The sequence below is a fragment of the Portunus trituberculatus genome, chromosome 43 (assembly GCF_017591435.1).
Source record: "Portunus trituberculatus isolate SZX2019 chromosome 43, ASM1759143v1, whole genome shotgun sequence".
NCBI lineage: Eukaryota > Metazoa > Arthropoda > Malacostraca > Decapoda > Portunidae > Portunus > Portunus trituberculatus.
The window spans coordinates 7,057,682-7,081,910 of NC_059297.1; the positions used below are offsets into that span (position 1 = coordinate 7,057,682).

Below are 24,229 nucleotides of genomic sequence, written 5' to 3' on the forward strand. Positions count from 1 at the left end.
AACACTCTCTCTCTCTCTCTCTCTCTCTCTCTCTCTCTCTCTCTCTCTCTCTCTCTCTCTCTTTTCGTGGCGTGTTTTCTAAACCAGCTTTCCTTATTCCTGTCCACTAACAATAAACCGTCTCTCCATAAGCAAAATTAACGTATTGCTGTTGTTGTTCTGTTAGTTATTTCTCATGTGCCCTCACCTCCATTCCTCCTCTTCTATATTAGATACCACCTTTTTTTTTCATACCTTTGTTACTCTCTGTTTGAATTCTTTATAATGTTTAATTTCTAATTTTCATCCTTAGTTTTTTTGTTTTTTTTATTCTTTGTCTGTTCTTCTTATGTTTAATTTTTTCCTCCTCCTTTTCTCTTCCTCCTCCTCCAACTCTTCCTCTCTTATTTTTTCTCATACATCCTATCTTGCTCTTCCTCCTAACTCCCCTTCTCTTCTTCCTCCTCCTCCTCTTTCTCTTCTTAAAATTAACCATAGAGTGAACAATGCTTCTTTCCTTTCATCTTATATCAAAATTACAAATCAGACTTTTTCCATACTGCAATGTACTTCTTTCATATATTTCGAGGCTAGCAGAAGGTAAAGAGAATGGTGGCAGGGATTTCTTTTACATCCTTTCCTATCTCTTTACCAAGTGGTTAGTCTCCTTTCTTTATTCTTATTTTCATTTTCTTTGGTGCTTTTCTTGTTTTTCTATCTCTTACGTTGTTGTTGTTGTTGTTGTTGTTGTTGTTGTTGTTGTTGTTGTTGTTGTTGTTGTTGTTGTTGTTGTTGTTGTTGTTGTTGTTATTGTTGTTGTTCTTCATCTTCTTGTTCTTCTTTATCTTCTTTATCTTTTTTGTCTTCTGTTTTGCTGCTGTTGTTGTTGTTGTTGTTGTTGTTGTTGTTGTTGTTGTTGTTGTTGATGTTGTTGTTGCTTTTCTTTCCTCCTGCAGAAGTAACAACAACAGCATCAACAATACGCGTCATACCACACACACGAAAAGCTCGCGATGGCTCTGAATGATGGACGAGAATCTTGAGCTCCTTGAAGCGTCTTCGCGTTTTTCCTTCTTTTTTCTTTTATTTATTTTTCTTTTGTTCTTTTTTCCTCTTTTTCTTCCTCTTTTGTTGTTGTTGTTGTTGTTGTTGTTGTTGTTGTCATCATTGTTCATCGTTATCGTCATCATCATCATTATCATCATCATCTTCTTTTCCTTTTTACTTCTTTTTTCTTTCTTCTTTTTTTTCTTCTTCTTCTTATTTTTTTTCTTTTCTGTTGTTGTTGTTGTTGTTGTTGTTGTTGTTGTTGTTGTTGTTGTTGTTACTATTGTTGCTGCTGCTATTCTTTCCTGCTCTTCCTCCTCCGCAAAACAATACTACTAACATTGCGGTAGCAACAATAACAGCATGCCTCAACAACAAGCGTCACACGGAAAGCTCGCGATGGCTCTCAATGATAGACGAGAATCTTGAGCTCCTTGAAACGTTCCCGCGTTCGTCTTTTTCTTCTTTTATTTACTTTCTTTCGTTTTTTTTCTTGCTTCATCATCATCATCATCATTTTCTTCTTCTTCTTCTTCTTCTTCTTCTTCTTCTCTTTATTGTTGTTGTTGTTGTTGTTATTTTTTCTTTACTCCTTCTCCTACGCACAACAATGGTGTTGACATTGCAGCACCAAAGACAATAGCATCAACAATACACGTCATACCACACACACGGAAATTTAGATCGATATATGAAATAGTCAGAGGGACAGACCCATAATCATCCAAGGTGGAGTTGTTAGCAAAGGTTTGAAAGAAGGGTTCAGCTTTAGAGACAGACGAGATGGCAGTGGTGCCATCAGGATGAAATAAAGGAGGAAAAAGTGAAGTAAAGTTATTGGAGATGTTTTTGGCAAGATGCCAGAAGTTTCGAGGGGAGTTTGAGTTTGAAAGATTTTGATATTTTTAATTTATGAAGGAGTGTTTGGCAGATGAAGAACAGACTTGGCATGATTCCGGGCAGAAATATAAAGTGCGTGAGATTCAGGAGATGGAAGACTCAAGTACCTTTTGTGGGCAACCTCTCCATCATGTATAGCACGAGAAGAGGCTGAGTTAAACCAAGGTTTAGAAGGTTTATGTCGAGAGAAAGAATGAGGAATGTACGCCTCCATGCCTGACACTATCACCTCTGTTATGCGTTCAGCACAAAGGAACTAATCATTCCAGGGAAATTCAGCATAATACCTCCTCATGTCCCCCGAACTGCCAGAGGCAAAACGCCAGAGGCACCTCCGCTTATGGGGATCCTGGGGAAGGATTGGAGAACTAGGACAAGATACAGAAATGAGATTGTGATCAGAGGAGCCCAGAGTAGGTGATAGGGTAACAGCATAAGCAGAAGGATTAGAAGTGAGGAAGAGATCAAGAATGTTGGGCGTGTCTCCAAGACGGTCAGGAAAACGAGTTGCTCTAGGTCATGGAAGGTAGGAAAGTTGAAGGTTAGTTCATCAGGATGGTTAGTGAAGGAGAGAAAGCCAAAGCTGGTGGTGAACATTGAAACCTCCATGGATTGAGATCTCTGCGAAAAGGTAGAGGGACACAATGTGCTCCACTTTGGAGGTTAAACAGACAAAGAATTTACTACTCGTATAGTCAGAGGAGCGCAACTCAGTCGGCAGGCGGTCCTTGAAGTTAAAAAATAAACTGACTCTAAAATTATAAACTGGAATGAACCTCTAAAATCAATTTGGGAATATAATTTATTGAAGTTATCTGATAGATGACTGTATTTTCGAAGTTACTAGACCTAGATAAGGGCGTCTTACATATATAGTTTCCTTGTTGACTGTGGGGACAAGTAATTTTGTTTGATACTGATTATTTAGGAATTTACGAGTAATTTTATCGAACAAATCAGTAGTAAATCCGTTACCTGATAAAATTTCTTAAAGAACAAGATTTCTTTATGAAAAAAGTTCATACGAGGAGGATAGGCCAGAAGGCAGAAGGCTCTGTGCAATAGTATCTTAATAGAGTTAATTTTGAAGTTAAAGGGACAGTAAAAAAAAAAAAAAACTACTTCCGAGTCCAGAAAAGGTAGGTTTACGAAACACTGAGAACTGAATCTTATTCTCACTTTTGTCAATTAGTAAACCTAAGAACGGGAGGTTCTATTCAACTTCTGAGTCAATAGTGAAATTTATAATCGAATGTTGTTTGTTAAGGTAATTTAAAAACAAAGGGGCATGAACATCGACATATCTACGGTAAATCAATGGCTTAAACTCTTCTGGATAGTTCTCAAGCCAGAGTTTTCGTAATAATATAAAAAAAACGTTGGCAAGTGTATGGCCCAAAGGTGATCCCATAGCTATCCCATCAATTTGTTTGCAAAGGTTACAGTTGAAAATGAATAAGCAACCTTTTACACATAAGTTGAGCATATCTTTAAACACAGTCTTTGTCAAACCCATGAAGACATTTGTTCCTTGATGTAAGAGACTGGTGCAGATACCAATGGTTTCGTCAAGAGATATATTTGTGAAAAGGGAAGTAACATAGCTACAAATATTGTAGGAATCTGGTACGTTTGTATTTTATGTATAATTTTTCATTGTGTGTATTAAAATTTTAATGTATTTTATCTTATCACTTTTAGACTACTGATGATGACATACTGAGATGTCGAAACGTCTGTATATAAAGATGAAAGGAATAAAATGGTTAAGGAAATAAAAATGTTTGTGTCAACGCTGATTATTCTGTTTCTACTGCTGAGATTCCCCACGAACAGACCTGTCTCTCATGAAAAAATTGTTGGACCTTTTGGCCTTGGAGAAAGAAATGAAAGGGGCGATAGATGGGTGGAGTGGTGTTGTGTGGAGGCCCAGATTATTGCAAACACGTATTTTCAACATCATCCTAGACACCTATGGACTTGGAAAAGCCCAAGTGGAGTGGCAAAAAATCAAATCGATTATATAACAATAAACCAGAGATATAGAAATTCAATGTATCAATGTAAAACATATCCTCGGGCAGACTGTGGACAGGAAAATAATCATGTTCCGGTATTTGCAAACATGAGAGTGAAATTTAAAAGAATGCAGAGGAAGAAACAAGACCCAAGAAGACAATGGAAGGATGAGATAAAATCAAAGCTTGAAGTAGAGGTTAAGAACAGATTTGAAGTGTTGTCCTTTGTCGAAGAATTAGATGGGATTGAAGAAAAGTGGGGAATCTTACAAGACTCATTAGCTAGAGCAACAAAAAGATCGTACCAAAAACAAGAAAAAGAACAAGACAAATGGATGACACCAGAGATTTTGGAGCTTATGGACGAAAAAAGACAGTGCAAAGACAATCGCGAAAGGCATTTTGAGTTGGATAGGGAAATATAAATGAAGTGCAGACAAAGGAAAGAAGAATGAATGGCTTGGATGAGAAACGTAAGGATATAGAATAAATTGCAAATGTAAATCAGTCTTATGTATGAAAAGCTGAGAGAGCTAAGAGCTAAGAAGAAACCAACAAGAGGGTCCGTAATTATGGACAAGCAAGGAAATCTGTTGATGGAGGTTGATAAGATATTAAAAAGATGGAAAGAATACACACAAGACTTGTATAATAATGAAAGAGGAGTTATCCCAGAATTTGAAGATATTTTGGAAGGACCATCAATTCTAAAAGGTGAAATAACAGCAGTCATAGCAAAGATGAAAAATGGTAAAGCTGCGGGCGAGATGGAATGGTGATAGAAATGGTACGAACAGCGGTTATTTTGGTTGTGGATAAAATAACGGAGTTAGCAAACAAAATATATGAGACGGGATATGTGCCAAAAGTCATTCAAGAGGCAATATTCATAAACATCCGCAAGAAGATGGGAACTAGTAAATAGGGAAAAAAAAACATCGAACAATTAGTATTATAAGTCAGCTGGGAAAGATAATTCTTGAAGTATTGAGAAATAGATCGAAGAGAAAGGTTAAGGAAAATGCAGCAAAAGAACAGTTTCGTTTTAGGAAAGGGATGGGTACCAACAATCCCATTTTCTGCCTAAAGAATAAATGCAGAAGGATCTATGCATGTGCTTCGTCGATTATAAAAAAAAAAAACATTTGATACAGTAAGGCATGAATAACTTGTGAAAATACTAAAGGAAACAGGTGTGGATGGTAAGGACATAAGGTTGATAGCAAATTTGTACTGGAATGAAAAAGCAGCTGTGAAAGTGGGAGAAATGAAGTCAGAATAGGTAAATATGAGGAGAGGAGTGAGGCAGGGGTATGTACTTTCCTCAGACCTCTTCTTGTGCGGACAGAAATGTATGGAAAGATTAATAGAGTTGGAGGAAAAACGTGACAAATATACGGTATGCTGATGATACAATTCTTTTGGCGGACTCAGAGGAAAAGCTACAAAGGCTTGTGGATGAAGTAAAAGAAGCAAGTGAGAAGAAAGGTCTGAAGATAAACATTAATTAAGGAGACGGAAGTCTTGTGAATAACAAAGAGAAAGCAAAGGCTCAGAGTAAGGATATAATGGAAGACAGATTAAGCAGGTTTGAGAATTTAAATATCTGGGGAGTATTGTGTCAGAGGAGACAGATTGTGAAAAGGAAATAATGTCAGAGGAGGCAGATTGTGAAAAGGAAATTAAAAAAGAATCTGGTTGACAAAACTGCTTTTATGAATATAAGAACTTTGATAACAAATTTGAGTCTGAATATGAAACTGAAAATCAGACTATTGCAATGCTACGTGTGGTCAGTCTTATTATATGGTTGTGAAACATGAATTATTAAAAAGAAAATGGAAAAGAAGTTGGAGGCTGCGGAGATGTGGTTCCTGAGAAGAATGCAAAGGATTCGATGGACAGCAAGAGTGACAAACGAGGAAGTGCTATGACGTGCAGGAGTGGAGAGAAGCTTGATAAGAAGAATTAGGAGGAGGCAGTTTTTGGGGCACATCCTGAGAGTTGGAGGATTGGAAAGAGATTGTTTGCTGAGGAGGATTGATGGGAGAAGAGCAATAGGAAGGAAAAGAAGGAAATATATGGAGACCTTGTTGGAAAGCATTAACATGGGATAGAACATCGTGGATCTGGTTAGGATAGCGAAAAGAAGAGAGGATTGGCGCTCCATGATGGATGACGTCACATGACAAGCACTTCGGTAAGGTAAGGTAATAGTTCTCTGCATTTATATGAGCTAGGTATTATACGTCCATTGATTATAGTATGACAATGCAAATGATATTGCTGAAGACTCTCGAGGGGCCTATGCTGGAGGCGTGTAGCTACACTGCATACTTAATCAATAACTCTTGTATATACCTCTTTGTGAAGAAAATACCATTAAAGAAAACTATTTATAATTGTCCAAAGATCTTAAAATAGTGTTCAAAATACTAAAAAGCCAAGATAGTACACTTATTTACCGTAATAATATTCAAATCGAGCTGGTGATTGGAAAGCAACGAAGTATTTACCATTTTTCCTCAGTTTCGTGCACTTCAGTGTGTTTTCATCGATATATTATACACATGCATAACAAGTTCATAGAGCAGTAACGCTGTTTTCTGAGGGTAAAGTTCAGTCTAGAATGCCGAGTGACGACGTGAGCGTTCATCAAAGGTCCGTTGTTGACATGTAGACTGGCGGGAGATGTGGGGTCCCTATGTCGAGTAGCGAAATGCAAACAAGGGCCGCTGTGTAGTTCCAGGTTTAGAGCGATCTATACCCTGAATGATAGACGAGAACCTTGAGCTCCTTAGCGTCCTCACCAACACTCGGCCATGTAGCGCCGGTGTAGCAGGAAAAATTTTCCCCCGACTGTAGTTTCCCCTGGAAAGATTAGCCTAGGTTAAATTTTTACCGCTGGAAAATTGGTCTGGGCTGTCTTTTCATGGGGGGAATTACAGACATGATATATTTTCTCCCTCTTGGCCATTTTGCCCCGTCACACAATATAAATGATATATAAATCATCGTTTTCAAGTCACCAATTGTAAGTAATGTAATGTGATGTAATGCTTATGACATACGTAAATATGATAAGGATAACATAGGTCATAACGGCACTATGGACAAAGGAAGGGGAGACAAGAATAAATCAAGGTAGGAAAAGAGATGTTTTGTATGTCAAAGAAACAAATCCACCGCAGGGACACCCAGTAGGCCTACATAAATGATGCACAGTGGAAGAGTCATTTGATCCAGAAACTATATTGTACAAAATAGGGGTGAGGGAAGTAGATCCAGTCGCGGTCACGCCTCGATTCCAGTCCAGGTCAGGCACGTCCTGACAAGTTCTTTAATACTTTTAACAAAATATTTAGCAGTTACCTTTCCAACTCGTTTATCTCTTCCCATCTGTGGTCCCCAAAACCTTTCACGGCAAGCTTTGATAACTCTGCTCACTTCCGCTTTTATTAACACTTGGCGTAGCTACACTTCACCTTGCCTGCGTTGTTTATCCATGAAATATCCCTCTTGAATACTAAATGGATCGCACTTTTTTCTAATATCACGTATTCTTCATTTTATAGCCCATCAGGGTACTTTCCACTGTCCAGATATTGGAAGTATGTGTGGTAGGTGTACTCCTCCAATAGAGGAGTAGATACAACTGCTGCTATCCTAGCATACATACTTCTGTTCGGTGAAATCTGCCACTCACCTACTCTGTATCTCCTGTTGTTGGCTTTTATTATTTTTTTCTTTCTTTGTAGTAATGCTTTAGTTCCTGTCTCGTGATGACCGAATCTCTGAATTAATATTAGTGTGTAATTTGGCTGCTGTTGCCCTTACGTTTGGCGTAATCTGGCATTCAGCTTACCTTGATTTCTTATCTTGATGAGGGTCTTCCCCGTCAGTAAACACATTTGCATCATCCAACCATAGAAAAAAAAAAAAAAAATACGAAACAAAAAATAAAGGAGTTCTAATGTCAGTTTTATAACAAGGAATAAAGAGTTTCTTTCTATGTACTCTGGCATGACCTTGGATCATTTTCTCAACAAGACTTGAAATAAAGACAAAGACCATAATTTTCCAGACTATAATAATTATTAATCAGAACGAAGCAGCCTTCCCTATCGCCTGTTGTTGACATTTTTTTCATGATGGTAAAAGTCTCTGTCTCATGATCGAATCACTGTACTGTTAGGCTTAATTAATGACGCATAGAAAGAAAAAAAAAAAGATGAATGAGATATCGAAACACACACACACACACACACACACACACACACACACACACACACACACACACACACACACACACACACACACACTCACACTCACACACACACACAAATAAATGAGTAAATCAATGAATAAGTTATTTGTGTATAATGGGTGTGGGAATATTGATCAGGAGGGGGGGAATATTATCCTGGGTCAAAACTCCCCATGGAGATCTGTACTGGGCCAGGGAGGCGGTGGCATAGTGGATAAGGTGGTGAGCGTGGGATCGGGCAGACGTCCACGCGTAGGTTCGAATCTTACCACGTACAGCGTTAAAACACTTTGCCATTTGTCGAGTGGTTTAAAGTTACCTACATATCACCATGATACCCAGGTTCTAGGTGGTTACACTCAAGATGAGCTTGGGTGGTGATATGGGCCCTAATATGGGTACCACTATAAACAAAATTGCCTGCGCCACTAATTGGCGGAAGCTGAACAGCGCTTCCAATACACTCTTCAAGTGTGCCTACAGGCGCTATAGGCCTTACCGTAAAAAAAAAAAAAAAAAAAAAAAAAGATTTCGCCATGAGAAAATCTCAGACTTGGGGAAATACAAACTATATTGTATACAGGAAAGCCACTGCTGAAAAATGCCAACTCAGGAACGATCTCTCTCTCTCTCTCTCTCTCTCTCTCTCTCTGTCATGCGCGCGAGACGACGAGGTTTGTTTGGGAAATATGATGCAGTGAATAGTCAGTCTGTTTAAGAGCTCATAACAAACAATACACATTCAACGAAATAAAGAGAAAAAGTAAAAGAACTCAAACGAAACAGAGAGAGAGAGAGAGAGAGAGAGAGAGAGAGAGAGAGAGAGAGAGAGAGAGAGAGAGAGAGAGAGAGAGAGAGAGAGAGAGAGAGAGAGAGAGAGAGAGAGAGAGAGAGAGAGAGAGAGAATGTTATTTACATATTACTCTTGCGCTACATTATAAGTTTTTAGTGATGTGAATGACATTGCCACGTCGCAGCAGGAAAAAAAAAAAAAAATTCTCGATCTTCTCATAAATGTAATTGTTCCGAGGGAAAGATGTTTCTCGAAGTTTAAATCTACCATCTTCAAGTTTACACGTGCATTAAACATATTACATTCTGCTGGCGTAATACCTCAGTTAATGAAAGCGTGAAGAGCGTGTGACCAAACACTCTCCCGACCAAAGAGATCAGAACTAATTTACTGAGGAAATACGTCATTCCTCCCTCGGTGCCTCCGTCAGGTAAATCCGTCATTTGCTAGATTACATGTCCCCGTTTTACATTTCTGTCAAAAGTTTTGTCGTCCCGATATTGTTTTTTCTCCTTTTTCGGTGCGAAGGAAAAATTACGAAGCTTTATGAGGACACAGGCTGGTTTTTGTTGATCTATGACTGTCTTTTTGTCTATCGGTTTTTCTGACTGTCTGTCTATCTGTCAATCTGCCTTTTTTTTAGTCTATCTGTTTCGGTTTATTTATGTGCGTGTCAGTGAGCTTTTTTTTCTGTGAATCTGCCTATTTTTTCTCTTATTTCGTCAATCAGTCATTCTAAATGTCAATCTGTTTGTCTGATTATCTGTCAAGCAGTTTATCTTTTCTCTCTCTCTCTCTCTCTCTCTCTCTCTGAGCTAAAATGTCATAGTGTCAAGGTGACTTTCTCATTAATTCCTTCGTTCTACATTTACATTTTTCTTCTTTCCATTTTTTTCTCCATTTTTCAGTTTCTGGCGCATTTAGGTTTCTCGGGTTCCATTTCAATTTATTTTATCTTCTTGTCGTGTTAAGTATACTTGCTTAGCGTCTTTCCAAAATGAATTTTTCTATCACACTTTCTTTTTTTTTCTTTTTATCATCTTTATCTTTTATCCTTCTTCTTCTAATATTACATTTCCCTCATATTTTCAATCTTCATCATCTTTATTTTCATCATTCTTCCTTATTTTTTTCCTTTTCTGCCATCGCGTTCATCATCCCATCCTCTTCCTCCTCCATCTCCTGCCTCTCGTCTTCCTCCTCACTCATCTCACTCTTCGCATTACTCAGCCCGTTTCCAGTAGGGTGTCGCATCAATTCAAACAGAGAGAGAGAGAGAGAGAGAGAGAGAGAGAGAGAGAGAGAGAGAGAGAGAGAGAGAGAGAGAGAGAGAGAGAGAGAGAGAGAGAGAGAAGAGAGAGAGAGAGAGAGAGAGAGAGAGAGAGAGAGAGAGAGAGAGAGAGAGAGAGAGAGAGAGAGAGAGAGAGAGAGAGAGAGAGAGAGAGAGAGAGAGAGAGAGAGAGAGAGAGAGAGAGAGAGAGAGAGAGAGAGAGAGAGAGAGAGAGAGAGAGAGAGAGAGAGAGAGAGAGAGAGAGAGAGAGAGAGAGAGAGAGAGAGAGAGAGAGAGAGAGAGAGAGAGAGAGAGAGAGAGAGAGAGAGAGAGAGAGAGAGAGAGAGAGAGAGAGAGAGAGAGAGAGAGAGAGAGAGAGAGAGAGAGAGAGAGAGAGAGAGAGAGAGAGAGAGAGAGAGAGAGAGAGAGAGAGAGAGAGAGAGAGAGAGAGAGAGAGAGAGAGAGAGAGAGAGAGAGAGAGAGAGAGAGAGAGAGAGAGAGAGAGAGAGAGAGAGAGAGAGAGAGAGAGAGAGAGAGAGAGAGAGAGAGAGAGAGAGAGAGAGAGAGAGAGAGAGAGAGAGAGAGAGAGAGAGAGAGAGAGAGAGAGAGAGAGAGAGAGAGAGAGAGAGAGAGAGAGAGAGAGAGAGAGAGAGAGAGAGAGAGAGAGAGAGAGAGAGAGAGAGAGAGAGAGAGAGAGAGAGAGAGAGAGAGAGAGAGAGAGAGAGAGAGAGAGAGAGAGAGAGAGAGAGAGAGAGAGAGAGAGAGAGAGAGAGAGAGAGAGAGAGAGAGAGAGAGAGAGAGAGGTGCTAGCAAGAGCGGTGATAATCAATGGAATAATTATAATGAAGGTGATAATTAGGCTCCAGAAAAACAAACAAACATCCGGGGTAAGGAAGAGGTGGAGGAAAAAGAGGAGGAAGAGGAAAATTAGAGATGGAGAAACGAGGTGGTGGGTTGGGGTTCCTCTTTATTTTTTGTCTTGTTTTGTTTTTCCTTTTTCGTGTCTGACCCCTCACACCTTCCTCTTTCACTCAATTTGCCCTTCTCTCTCCCTTGTAATTTCTCTCCTCCTCTCCCTCTTCTTCTTCCTTACTCGTTATAAGTAGTTACCAAGCAGCTCTGAAATAACCAAAAGCTCTGTCACTGTTTGGCTTTCCTTTTGTATTCCTTATGTATTCCTCCTCCTCCTCCTCCTCCTCCTCCTCCTCCTCCTCCTCCTCCTCCTCCTCCTCCTCCTCCTCCTCCTCCTAGTCTTGCAGTATCAGTTGTGACTAATTCATATTTGTGTATATTACCAAGAGTTAGGAATAGAAGAAGCAAGCCATGTTTTTGTTAGTGCAAAAGTAGCAGTGTTATTGTAAGAAGGTCATTAATGTAGTGAATTTTGTTAAAGTAAGAGCACAATGAAGAATTACATATGAATTCTTTTAGAAATGGAAGTTAGATAGAGAAAATTTGCTTGTTGAGAAGATAGGCCTCTTGTAATGGGGGGGAGGATAGACCCATGGGAGTAAAGTATGTTGATGCCGAACAGGTAGAGTCATCCTTTAACCATCTACTGGTTACAGACTCAGAAGTAGAACTACTTATCTTTAGATACATCAGACAGTGACAGACCTATAATTGGCTTATCTCTCGAGAGGAACAGTTCTCAAGATTGCAAGGAAGAAAGGCATCAATTTTCCCTTCACATGTTAATACTATTGCTCCAAGAGAGTCAAAATGTGTCAATATGATACGTTCATTCTTCTGTCGAAATATTTCCAACGACATTTTGATTTGCACCCTAGTTTCTATAAAATATGGAAGTGTGAGAGGGCCTTGTCACTCGAGGATGTTTAGTCCGCTTTGCTCGGATTTACTGCGCCTCATATTTTGCATTATTGCATGTTTATTTGGGGTAAGTCTATGTTTTACTTCTAGCTCTAGTTGTAGGAAACATAATTCTACTGATATGTGTTACCATAATTAATATGTGTCATGAAATAATTAAGAAACACGACATTTAAGTGAGATTTTTGGAGCAGACATGAGCATCGTCCCATCGGAGGTGAAGGGCTGACCGATTTTGACTAATAAATGAGTAAACAGAGACATTTTTCACTGAAAATTTGTCTGGAACAGCATTAATAATCCCTTTCTGCCAAAGAAAAATGTGAAACTCTCTTTATTTATTTTAAAAAAAAGTGTGATGGTATTTTTTTTTTTTTTTTTTACGGTAAGGCCTAAAGCGCCTGTAGGCACACTTGAAGAGTGTATGGGAAGCACTGTTCAGCTTCCGCCCATTAGTGGCGCAGGCAATTTTATTTATAGTGGTACCCATATTAGGGCCCATATCACCGCCCAAGCTCATCTTGAGTGTTTTAGGCTGTACGTGGTGGGATTCAAACCTACGCGTGGACGTCTGCCCGATCCCACGCTCACCACCTTATCCACTGCGCCACAGCCCTCCCGCGGTGTCGTGCGGAACTGCTCCTGTTGGAGCTATTTGGAGGCCTCAAACATTCGATAAATAATCCATTATAAGACTACTGATGATGTGTTATATACGCTCATAATGGCAATTGATGATCGTGCTTAATCTGGCTAGGATAATAGCTCCATAGATCCTTTTATCTACTGATAATAGCTCCATAGATCCTTCTATCTACGAGTTTGAACAAAAATAACAAAAGGGTATGGGACGCAGGGGATATTTTCGCATGGACAGCTGAAAACGGCTGATGTCGTAAGGGGATAGATACAACCGCGGCAAGCAGGGTGAGCAGGCCAAAGGAAAACGAATATGTGGTGCAGATAATTTGGTGAATTTTTTGGTCGAGTGACAAATAACAAATATGAAAATTAAATCTTCAGTATCATGTGTACAATAAGATTGTGTGTATTATGTTTACTATATAACAAGTGAATGACACCGGATAAAACGAATGATCAGTTGATGACTAAAATACTCGAATGGGCTTACAGATAAGAAGAACACATTTGTACATGTCAATATAGTGAGTATGGAACTAAATTAACGATCGCACAGGTCATCAAGTTACATTCTTCTTTTTTGTTGCATACACAAAATTTATAGCGAATTTAACGTACATTTATTTACATATTGATTATTATCATAGTGAAAAATTAATCATTACCGGACAGTAACAACAAGTACATGTAAATGTGTCTTATAACTTTAAGGTTTCTCCTTTTTAGCGAGCAAATGTCCTTTTTTTTACAGGACATTTGTCTTTATTTTTCAGTACATTTGTCTTTGTTTTTTCTCAGTGTAGTGTCTGGCAATCCTGGTGAGGACTTTATTTGGTAATGTGCGAGTCGCTTAGATTTTTAGAAGAACAGAAAGGAAAAAAGAGTTGGTGGCAAAAGTGAGAGTGAAGGAAGAAGCGAGCAAAAAGAAAGAGACAAAGGGAAGAAATGTCTTCCAACATTGCACTTCTCAGAATGGCATAACTTTAGTGTCTATTGACTTCCCTCTCGCTCATCTGAGGCGGCATCTTCACGCACTTCGGGAGAGATCTAAAACTTTGCCACGAGGTCAGCAGCGGAGGCAGCGACCTGACCTGACCTGAGGGAGCAGCTCGCCATCACAAAGTTACAGACCGTTATGGAACTTGGACCAGTATCTTGTGTCTTAGTCTTAGATGAAGCCGAGTGACGCTGGAGTTGTGTATATCAGTTAGTTTGTGTGTCTGTTTGTTCCCTTGTCTATTTGTCTGTCTGTATTCACCCGTTTGTTTGCATTTGTCTGTATTTTCCTGTCTGTTTATTTGTCTGTTTCTGTTTGCTTGTATTATTGTCTATTCATTTATCATTCTGCTTCTCCTTGTGTGTTTGTTTCCCCATCCGTATGTTTCCTTTTTTGGGGGGGCGCTTTAGGTTTTGTTTTGTTTTGTTTGTGATGGAACGTGATGAAAAAGATAGACTTCTAGAGAAAAGGTTCACTACTGCCTGAGGGAAGAGAAGCATATTGAAGTAAACATTTTCTAATTATTCCAGGCATTACAAGCTCTCTTTTATTACAAAAGCCAACATTTCAACATAACAGTTAATCGTCAGTATGGAGAAATCTCATGACTAAGGTGATGGTAAAAATGGGTATGGAGATATGGAGTTTATTTTAAAAGACGTGGACCACGACTGAAGTTGAAAAATACAAATCATCTGTCATTTTCTCTTAATAATTTCCCTCCATGTACAGCTCTTCGAGTAGATCGTGGATATCGATTTTTTATACCTAACAACTAAGATCATACTAAAATACTAAGAACTTGCATAAACATCAAGAAATTACATAACTGAAATATCAAAAGCCTTTTATAACTAAAAACAAATCTACGAAACTATTAAAAACTACATACGACAAGAACTTACATGTAACTATCAAGAATCTGTATTGTGATTATGAAAAATCTAACCTACGTTAAACCAACTTGAACTTAACTAGCCTAACATAAAATATATAACTATCAAGACCCTACATTTTAAACATCAAGGGCTGTATTCTGCAAACCGTCATAGCTGGATCAAGCCTTATGACGTCGTCAGAAGTGCTAATGCTGGGGTCAGTTATTGCCGGAGGGAGAGAAAGAGAAAGAGAGATGAACGAGGGAGGGAAGGATAGAGGCTTGAGGATGGTAGTGCGAAGAGAGGGAGAGAAGGTATTGTGCTGACCTGGTAGGAATCACCCTAGCCGAGGTCATGGAGGTCAGATATGGTATGAAAGAGTCTACACAAGAGACATGTATAGGGGCCCCTCAACTCCACCTTGGGGCAGAAACACTTGTACTGTGGGTGTGAACGGACGTTCTGCGCCGAGCGTAATACCTACAGGAGCCTAAAGACCCGCCAACATGTGAGTGTCTTGACTACAATCTACTCAGTGTAATATGGGGGCAATAAATTAGTGTCTTTGTGGACAGTAGCATATCTATATAGCAGTATTAATTACCAATATATCTCTCTATATATGTATAACTAAATAATATCCTGTAAGGCTGATAGTGTAAGCTACCAATATATTTGCCATTAAGAGAACTGATTCACGTTCCCAGGTTTTGACCGATACAATGAATACATCGAGTCAGCGTGAAATGGGTCTTATTATCCTGCACTAATCGCCATCAAAGGGGCGATAACAGTCACACTACAGCCTTTTTTTCACTACGACGCCTCCCGACGGTCGTAGAGGCTTTTCTGCGATTGCATACGACTGTCGTAACGGGAACATGGCTGCATATATCATAAAACGGTGTTCTATTTGTCACCAATCTTGTAAGGGATGCCACGTTAAAGCAACACCAAGAGGAGGAACCGACTCACCACCGAGATGAAAGGCGTCATAACGCTGTGGTACTCGTATTTTGCCACGGGAAAAATGGAAATGTGCAACAGTGATGACCAGTTTGGTTTTCTTGCACGCTTACATACTAGAGTTTTCATTATCTTGTTTTTTGTTGTTGCTGTGCGCTCTTCACTCGTGCTCAAGAAATTTCGCTGGCAATGACACAACATTTGTTTACAGACTCTTCAACGGGACCATGTTTATGTGCATGTTTTTTTTTTTTCAAAACTAACTCTTATTTTAGGTAGTCTAACTTTCCCAAGAGTCGTTATATAGAATCTGAACCATTATAACAAAGGAAAATAATAGGAACACTATTTCATCCCATAAATCTAATATCGACAATTTGCGTCCGTGCGTTATAAAACGTTGAAGGTGATGACGCATCGCCGTCGACATAAGGACGTCATAGGAGTAAAAGTCGTCAATTGTGTGGGACGTGGCGGTCATAGTAATGACGACATCATTAGCTATGACGGTTTCTAGAATACCGCCCCAAGAACTTAACCTAACAACTTACAATATCATTAATTAATCAATTAATATGCTGAAATGCAGCAGGTGAGAAAATGAAGAATGGAAAGAACTTACAAGAACAGGAAGTAGAGGAGAGTTGATGGCAAAAGTAAAAGTAAAGGAAGAACAGACAGAGAGAGAGAGAGAGAGAGAGAGAGAGAGAGAGAGAGAGAGAGAGAGAGAGAGAGAGAGAGAGAGAGAGAGAGAGAGAGAGAGAGAGAGAGAGAGAGAGAGAGAGAGAGAGAGAGAGAGAGAGAGACATAGAGAGAGAGAGAGAGAGAGAGAGAGAGAGAGAGAATGTGATTAATTCATTACGCCGTGGCGTCAGCCAAAAAAATATGTACATGTAACACAAGGATCTGGTGACAGTTGTAAATATAGGAGTACAAGGAGACACACACACACACACACACACACACACACACACACACAGAACAAAATGACGTATGTACAAACAATATTACATTATTATACTAGGAAAATCCCATGAAGCGAGGAAATGACACAAGCAATTCCTTTAGTATATGGTGTTGTAAAACCTGGTGACACATGGCCACTAGTGTCTGCCCTCTTGGCACCACGTCACGAACTGCTGGGCATTAGAGACAACAGTGTTCGATGGTGTTACAGTTCGGCGCGTGGCACAAACGGGAGACGGTAGCCAAGCCGCAGACGTGCAGAGACCACATTATGCCATTATGCCTCTGAATCATGAGGCCCGGGCGACGGTATGTGTATTTTCGGAAGTTCGTTGCAAGTTGCAATCGTGTTATTCTAAGTGAAGACTTATTCTTACTGCAGGTAATATATTATACGGTATTGTATTTTCTAATTTTAATTCATCTAAGATTAATTACACCACTTTTCAAGATTGCTCATAATGTCACACAAATTCAATCAATGCCCTTAGAAATGTTAAGCTCATCTCCATAAATCCTTATCTCCGTAAATCCTTCATCAATGTTAATCACATACAATAAAACCACAAACATTAGGTGCCAATTTCACAGCTGATGCATCTCAATATCAACTCAATGCTTGACTTCTATAAATGCCCATATAATGTATACACCACAATATATCATATGTAATTATCTCCTCAATATTATATATCTTAATGCATCAACTGTGGAATTGCACTACACATACATAAAATCTTAATATAACATCCTAATAAATACACATCCTATATTTGTTTCCTCCTTTCACTTAAATGACATAAACATTGTCTTAGACTGCATTAACAACTATAGAGCTTTACTCACTAATACAAGAAAGAGTCTGTCCATGACTCAAATGTTTCTTCTCCTCCTCTCGGCCACTGCCTTCTGCTTTCTCCTCTCGTTTCTGCCAAGATTCTAGATCTTCTTGCTGGTTTCTGCTTATTTTAAATACTCAAGGTTTCGTACCTTTTCTCCACGCCCATTTTACCATCTACCATTCAGAGATCAGACATGTGGAGGTCCACGTGTGACAATGTAAGGACGAGAACACATACGAAGGTAATGTAGAAACAACCTTAAACGTAGTATACACAACATTGCCTTACTGGTGTTTCATAGGCTCAACTTTTCCCTAGTCTCATAGCACGTTCACCATTGGTCTAAACATGAAATACTGCTTGTTCATTGGCCATTTAAAACCACCAATCCTGTTTAACTACACGTGGGGAAACACGTGTTGACTATACTACTCTCCAACGTCGTAACCAGAGTATTTTGTTTTGAGTGTTTGTTTGGGTCTGCGTACTATCTGATGCCTGGCTTCCCTCTCTCTTGTTTATGTTAGGCCTCTCACTCTCGTGTTCACAGCAGGGTCCCTTTTACAATTCTCCCGTAGACGTAATTATTTACATCCTTGTGCCACTGCTGCATCACGCTATGTCCCACCAGGCTGTGGCATGCCAGGGTATGACATACCCCCATCCTTAGTAGCGCGTCCCGGCGCGAACTGCTAGTGGTGAGGGCATGCGTGATAAGCGGTGTCCTCTGGATTGAGCTGGCGTTGTGTGCTGACAGTCACCTGGGCTGGCGCAGCCTGTGCCAAGCCAAGGAGTGCACAGGGTCGGTAGATGCGGTAGGCCACCAGGCCGGCCGCGATGACCCCAATAGGCAACAGGATCCAGAGCCAGTCCTTCCAGTTGTGCCAGTCGAGTGCCGTAGGAGGGGACTGTTTCGCCAGCGGCTGCATATGTGCAATATATTTTGGGACAGACCAGGGCTCAAGACCAAAACTGTCGGGAATGCTGATATTAGTGGTATTCACAATAACAGAATGTTCCCAGGATGAGAAGGCAATGGGAGTAGTAAGGGATAAGGTTGAATAACCATAGGAGCTTCAGCAATATAATGAGAGGAAGCAGGGAGAGAAAATGTATCACTATGTATAGAACAACCCTGACTCACTTTCAGAAGGCCAGTACCATTAATAATGTGTCTAGTAGTAGGAATGGAGGAGTTGTTACAATTCACAGTAATATCTAGTGGTTTGCTTGTGGCATAATTCCACCCAGATGGCTGATCAACAAAAATAGGCTTGAAAGACTTCACAATCAGCGTGTTACATATATCAGAGACAGAAGGCTTGTGCAGAAAAATAGCAACCTCACAACAATCAGTGTTAGTGGAATATATAGGTTGGTTGGGAGGACATATCAATATATCATCAGACATCCTACAATCATCAAAATCATCAGTCAAAAAAATTGATTTCTTGCCTTGTTAATCACTAAATATTTCCTTGAAGGTTGATGCATTAAAAAAGCATCTGATTTAGAAATAGGAAAGGGAAGGGAGGTCATCCTGAAGACATCAAAGGTGTCAGCTGGAATTCCTCGCAAAGGAACGAGTAAGTAGAAGCTCAAGTCATGTAATGCAGTCTTATGGATTACACGAATAGCAGCTCTGTGTAATCCTAAATATTCTGGTTTAGGAGGAAACAATAACTCATGTTTAACTGATATCTCATCTAAAAGTTGTAGTAAAATGCATTTGTCACAATATTAGGAGAAATATGGGTTTCCATCATACTTTGTAATCCTATCTTAAAATTAATATGATCAGCTGCAATGGATGTCAAGGCTAGCTGGACATGCAGTAAAATCTCCAGTGAAAGAATGGATTTTCATTATTTTCTATATGTTTTTCCATCTTAGTCATAAGGGTCTTAGTAACACGGGTAGCAGTTTCTAGTTTTTCCAATGTTTGATGAACATTTGTTAGTTCATTGAGAGTGACATTGATAACATGGGAATGAACATTGAGGAGTTTTCTTTCCTCTTCTGTGAAGGAGTCTAACGATTGTAATCTTTTATGAATAATATCAACTTGATCTTGTGTAGCAGTCCCAAATAATGTGTTTGCAAAAGATCCTATAAAATTTATTGCCCCCTTTTTTCCTTCTAGGTTGAGGAATGTCATTGGCCACAATATGCATTAGGAAATCCTGCATTGAAGCATGCAAATTTTTAATCTTTCTTGAAAAGCCAGGATATGCTGAGAAATCAAAGAGGTAAACAAGATAAAATCATCTCCCTCAATTTCATCTAAATTATATATCATATTCTGATTGATGATAAAATCATCTCCTGCAATTTCATCTAAATTATATATTATATTCTGAGTGATATTGATGGCTTTTTTAATTGGCTCATAGATATCCTCCAATTTCAACAAAAAAGGCACCACATAAGCTTGTCCAGTTACAAGTAGTTGATGGTCTTGGGAGAAACTCATCCCTTGTTGAGGAGGTGAGCTTTGGGGTACATCCCAGGCTTGAACGTATCCCATGCATAGCCCCACAGTCTGCAAAGGAACATTTCATTTTATTTTATTTTATTTATTTTCTTTTACCATATTCTAAGGGCTTATGCATTACAAACGGAAGATTCGGCACACTTGTCCTCGACCGTAAACTGTATGGGACTGACGTGGTAGCTTCACCTTGATATTCTTCTTGCAAATTCTCAGTTACATTATGAATTTCCTCATCAACACCATGACTCGCTTCTGATAGTGAATTGTCATCCGATTCTGAATCTACACAGTGCTCTACATCCCTGAGAACACTGGAAAAGGATCTAGTGTCTGCAATGTCAACTTGGTTTCCCTTGTTTCACCTGGCTCGTGTACCGGATATGCTCGTCTGACATTCGGGTTCATCTGAGGGGTAGCATTGTCTTCATGGATAATTCTTATTCTGTCAGTGTGTAATGTTGTCATCTTACCATTTCTAATGTTTCTTAATTTGACCACTACATCACTCACCTTTTCTGTCACTCTATAAGGACCTGTATATGCGGGTTGCAACTTTGCGGGGGTTCCTGCAGTGGGTACTCGGCGGACATATACTCTATCTCCAACTTGAATAGTCTTTATCCTTGCCTTCTTACATTGAGCCTTTTCATTTATTCCTTAGCTTCTTCTAAATATTGCTGACACCTAGCATATACCCTATTTGCTTTTGTTGCCATCTCCTGCTTAAAATCATCAACATTATACCAAACTTGTTCCTCTTTCATCATTTCAAATGGGATGGTTGGATCTCTGAGATACATGAGATAAAAGGACTTTCTTTTATACTTGTGTGGTAAGCACTATTATATGCAAATGTAGCTATTGGGAGCATTGTATCCCAGATATTCATATTATCTTGCACCAAAGTGCGCAGTATGTTAATCAAGGTTGCATTTGATCTTTCAACTATCCCATTTGCTTGAGGATGGTAAGCTGTAGTTTTGCTATGTCGGAAATGCAGTAACTCAGTTAATCCCTGTAATATAGAATTGACAAATTCCCTACCTTGGTCTGTCACTAACATCTCAGGTATACCATGTTTACAAATCACTTCATCAAAAAATATTCTAGCAACTTCTGCGGCCGACTTGGTTTTCAGTGGTTTTGTAATCAAATATCTAGTAAGCACATCTATCACAACAAGACAATACATATATCCATTATCCGATCTACCCATGGGACCAACAATATCCATATGTATGCGCTGGAAAGGTCTCTCAACATCCGGGTATCTTCTCAGTGGTGCTGGGGCGTCCCCCGACCTCTTAAGCCTACGACAGATGAGACAAGACCTGCAATATCTTTCAATGTCCTCCTTCATTTTTGGCCAATATGCAAATTTCTGACACCTACTTAAGGTAACGGATGGCCCACCATGCCCCGCGGTTGGCAAAGAGTGGCCGAGGTGTACAGCAGTGTGCACAAACTGTTCGGGTACTAATATCTGACGCGTCATTTCTCCATATGTGTTGTGACTTACTCTGTAAAGCATATTATTGTCTAGAGACAATTCTGATATCTTTAACTTCTTATACCTCTTATCAATATTGTGCTTACTTAATTTTCCTTTTATTTCTTGCTCAGTTAAATTCTCTCTCATTAACTTCTTCAATAAGCCATAAAATTCATGGTTATCTTGTGACCTTATTAATTCCTTCAGATTCCAATCCACCATATTTTCTTCTGTGTTTTCTGTTATTGCTAACAAATGTTCATTTCCTTCATTTATTTCCACTTCCCTCAACCTGGATAAATGATCTGCTACCTTGTTAGCTTTTCCAGGAATATATTCCACCTTAATATCAAACTCTGCAACAGCTAATTGCCACCGAACTATCCTGCTATTTGCATTTGAGGTGGTCAACAACCATACTAATGGTCTGTGATCTGTGAGAATATAAATAGGGTAACCCAGGCACAAATCTCTGTTTACCTTAAGCCCATATACAATTGCCAGAGCCTCTCTTTCAATAGTACTATAATTAAGTTCAGCCTTGTTCAGTTTCCTGCTAAAAAAATGATAAGGGTCTTAGGTTATTCATGCTATCCCTTTGTTGTATTAATCCCCCGATGGCAAAGCTCGAAGCATCCGTCGTTAAAAAGAACGGCTTTGAGAAGTCTGGAAATTTCAAAACAACATTTTGTGTTAATTCTTGCTTCAAGGTCTTAAAAGCCCTATCAGCTTCTTCATTCCACATTATGTGGTTATTGTTCTTCTTTCCATTCACCATTCCTGCTGTTAGTTTAGTTAAGGGAGCAGCTATCTCAGCATAGTTTCTCACAAACTTCCTATAGTAGTTAGCCATTCCAATGAAGGACTGTAATTCTTTCACTGTTGTGGGGCTGGCATGTTCTTAATAACTTCAATTTTGCTAGGCTGTGTTTTCAACCCTTCGGCTGATATAATATGTCCTAGATAATTTACACTATCCTTAAAGAAATTACATTTTTTCAGGTTTACTTTCAACTGAGCATCTTGCAAGCGTAGAAGAACCCTCTCCAAATTCTTTACATGATTTTCTAGATCTGTTCCTTGAACTATGATATCATCAATATAAACAAAAGTATCAGATCCTGTCAATCCAGCCAATACCTGATTAATAATTCTACAGAATGCCGCAGGAGAATCCTTTAAACCCATAGGTAGCACATTATGTTCATATAATCCATTTGGTGTTGCAAATGCAGTCCAGGGCTTGCTTTCTTCATTTAACTGTATTTGATGGTAACCTTGTTTCAAGTCAAGGCATGAAAACATCTTTCCTTTTCCCAAGTTATGCAAAATGTTATTCACATTAGGTAATGGGTAAGAATCATTCAGCACATGCTGATTTAAATTCCTGAAATCTACACACAATCTAATTTTTCCATCCTTTTTCACTATGGGAACAACTGGGGAGATAAATGCTGATCTGGATGGTCTAATAATACCCTGGCTCTCCATTACTTTAATTTGTTCAGCTACCTTATCATAAAAACAAGCTGGGATGGGATAAGGTTTCTTGGACGTAGGTCTGGACTGTAACTGAATGGTGTGATAGAAAAAGGGTGATATACTTGGAATGTCGTCATCACTAGCAAAGACAGAGGAGTATTTAACAACTAATTCTTTCAATATTTGATTTTTCCTTGTTCCCTCAGGATACATGTGATTAATGATTTCTGAAAAGGCCTTCATTTTATCTGTTTCATTTTCTTCTGTCACACCATTCACTGTATATTCATCACTCCCGCTTGGCAGAACCTCACTCTGACATGACTGTAAGTAGCCTAATGTTTTCCCTGGCTCTAACGGCACATGTTCACTCGAGAAATTTATATACCTCACCACAAACCTAGATTTCTTCTTCTCCATGTCATTTTCTAATTTCACTAAACCTGGACATAAAAACTGAGACCCTATAACTCCTTTAACTGGCTCGAATATAGCGATATCACTATCCACTAACTTTGTTTCTAAGGTCACATAACTCACTCGTACTCCTTGTAATATTGATGTCTGAGCTACTGAGCATTTATAACTGGGATTATCCTTTGATTCATTTGTTACTGCTTCCTTTTCACTTCTCTCAGTTATCATGATGGCATGCATCATGGGTATTTCTACAATAACAATTCTCCTTCCTTCAATATATAATTGCAGAGGTTTGGTATTTAGATTCACATTATATCTTTTCATAAAGTCAAAACCTATTATTATCTGTGATGGCAAGGCTCTATCTTCACTGATCACAAAATCATGTGTGTATATCTTACCTCCAATTGTCAAAGTTAGCTTAGTCTTTCCTGAAGTCAACATTTCATCTCCACTCGCATTGCGAATTACCTTATTTGTTGGAGTAATGTGTTTCTTTTAAGTTTGTCTACAACGTCACGCGATACAAGAGATACCCCTGCCCCGTGTCCATCAAGGCTAATACACTCTCATTTTCAATCTGAACTTCAATAGAAACATTTCCCGTGTCACTATTCACCGCTGTGATTACCACCGATTCATGTGGTTGCGTTGGTGGTAAATTGGCGTTTTTTTTGTGTTTGATATGTGGTGTACCTACGTGAGTTGTTCATGCAGTCCTTACTCGCATGCCCCTGTACCCCGCAGGTGAAACAAGTTACCGTGGGCCTCGCCCTTGGTGGTATTGGTGGTAATTTCACTGTGCACTGACTCGCGAAATGTCCCCACTTGTGACATCTAAAGCATTCTATGGTTCTACAATTTTGAATGGTGTGGTTATTTCGCCCACACCTCTGACAATGTATATTTCTGACATTCTGAGGGCGATACATCGTGTGATCTG

The 24,229-nt window shown here is 39.2% G+C and overlaps 1 protein-coding gene across 1 annotated transcript in view; it reads left to right on the forward strand.

Moving 5' to 3' along the window:
- Positions 1 to 24,229, forward strand: part of LOC123518189 (calcium-activated chloride channel regulator 2-like) — a 173,343-nt gene that overhangs the window by 20,733 nt on the left and 128,381 nt on the right. The gene's annotated exons all lie outside the window — the stretch shown is intronic.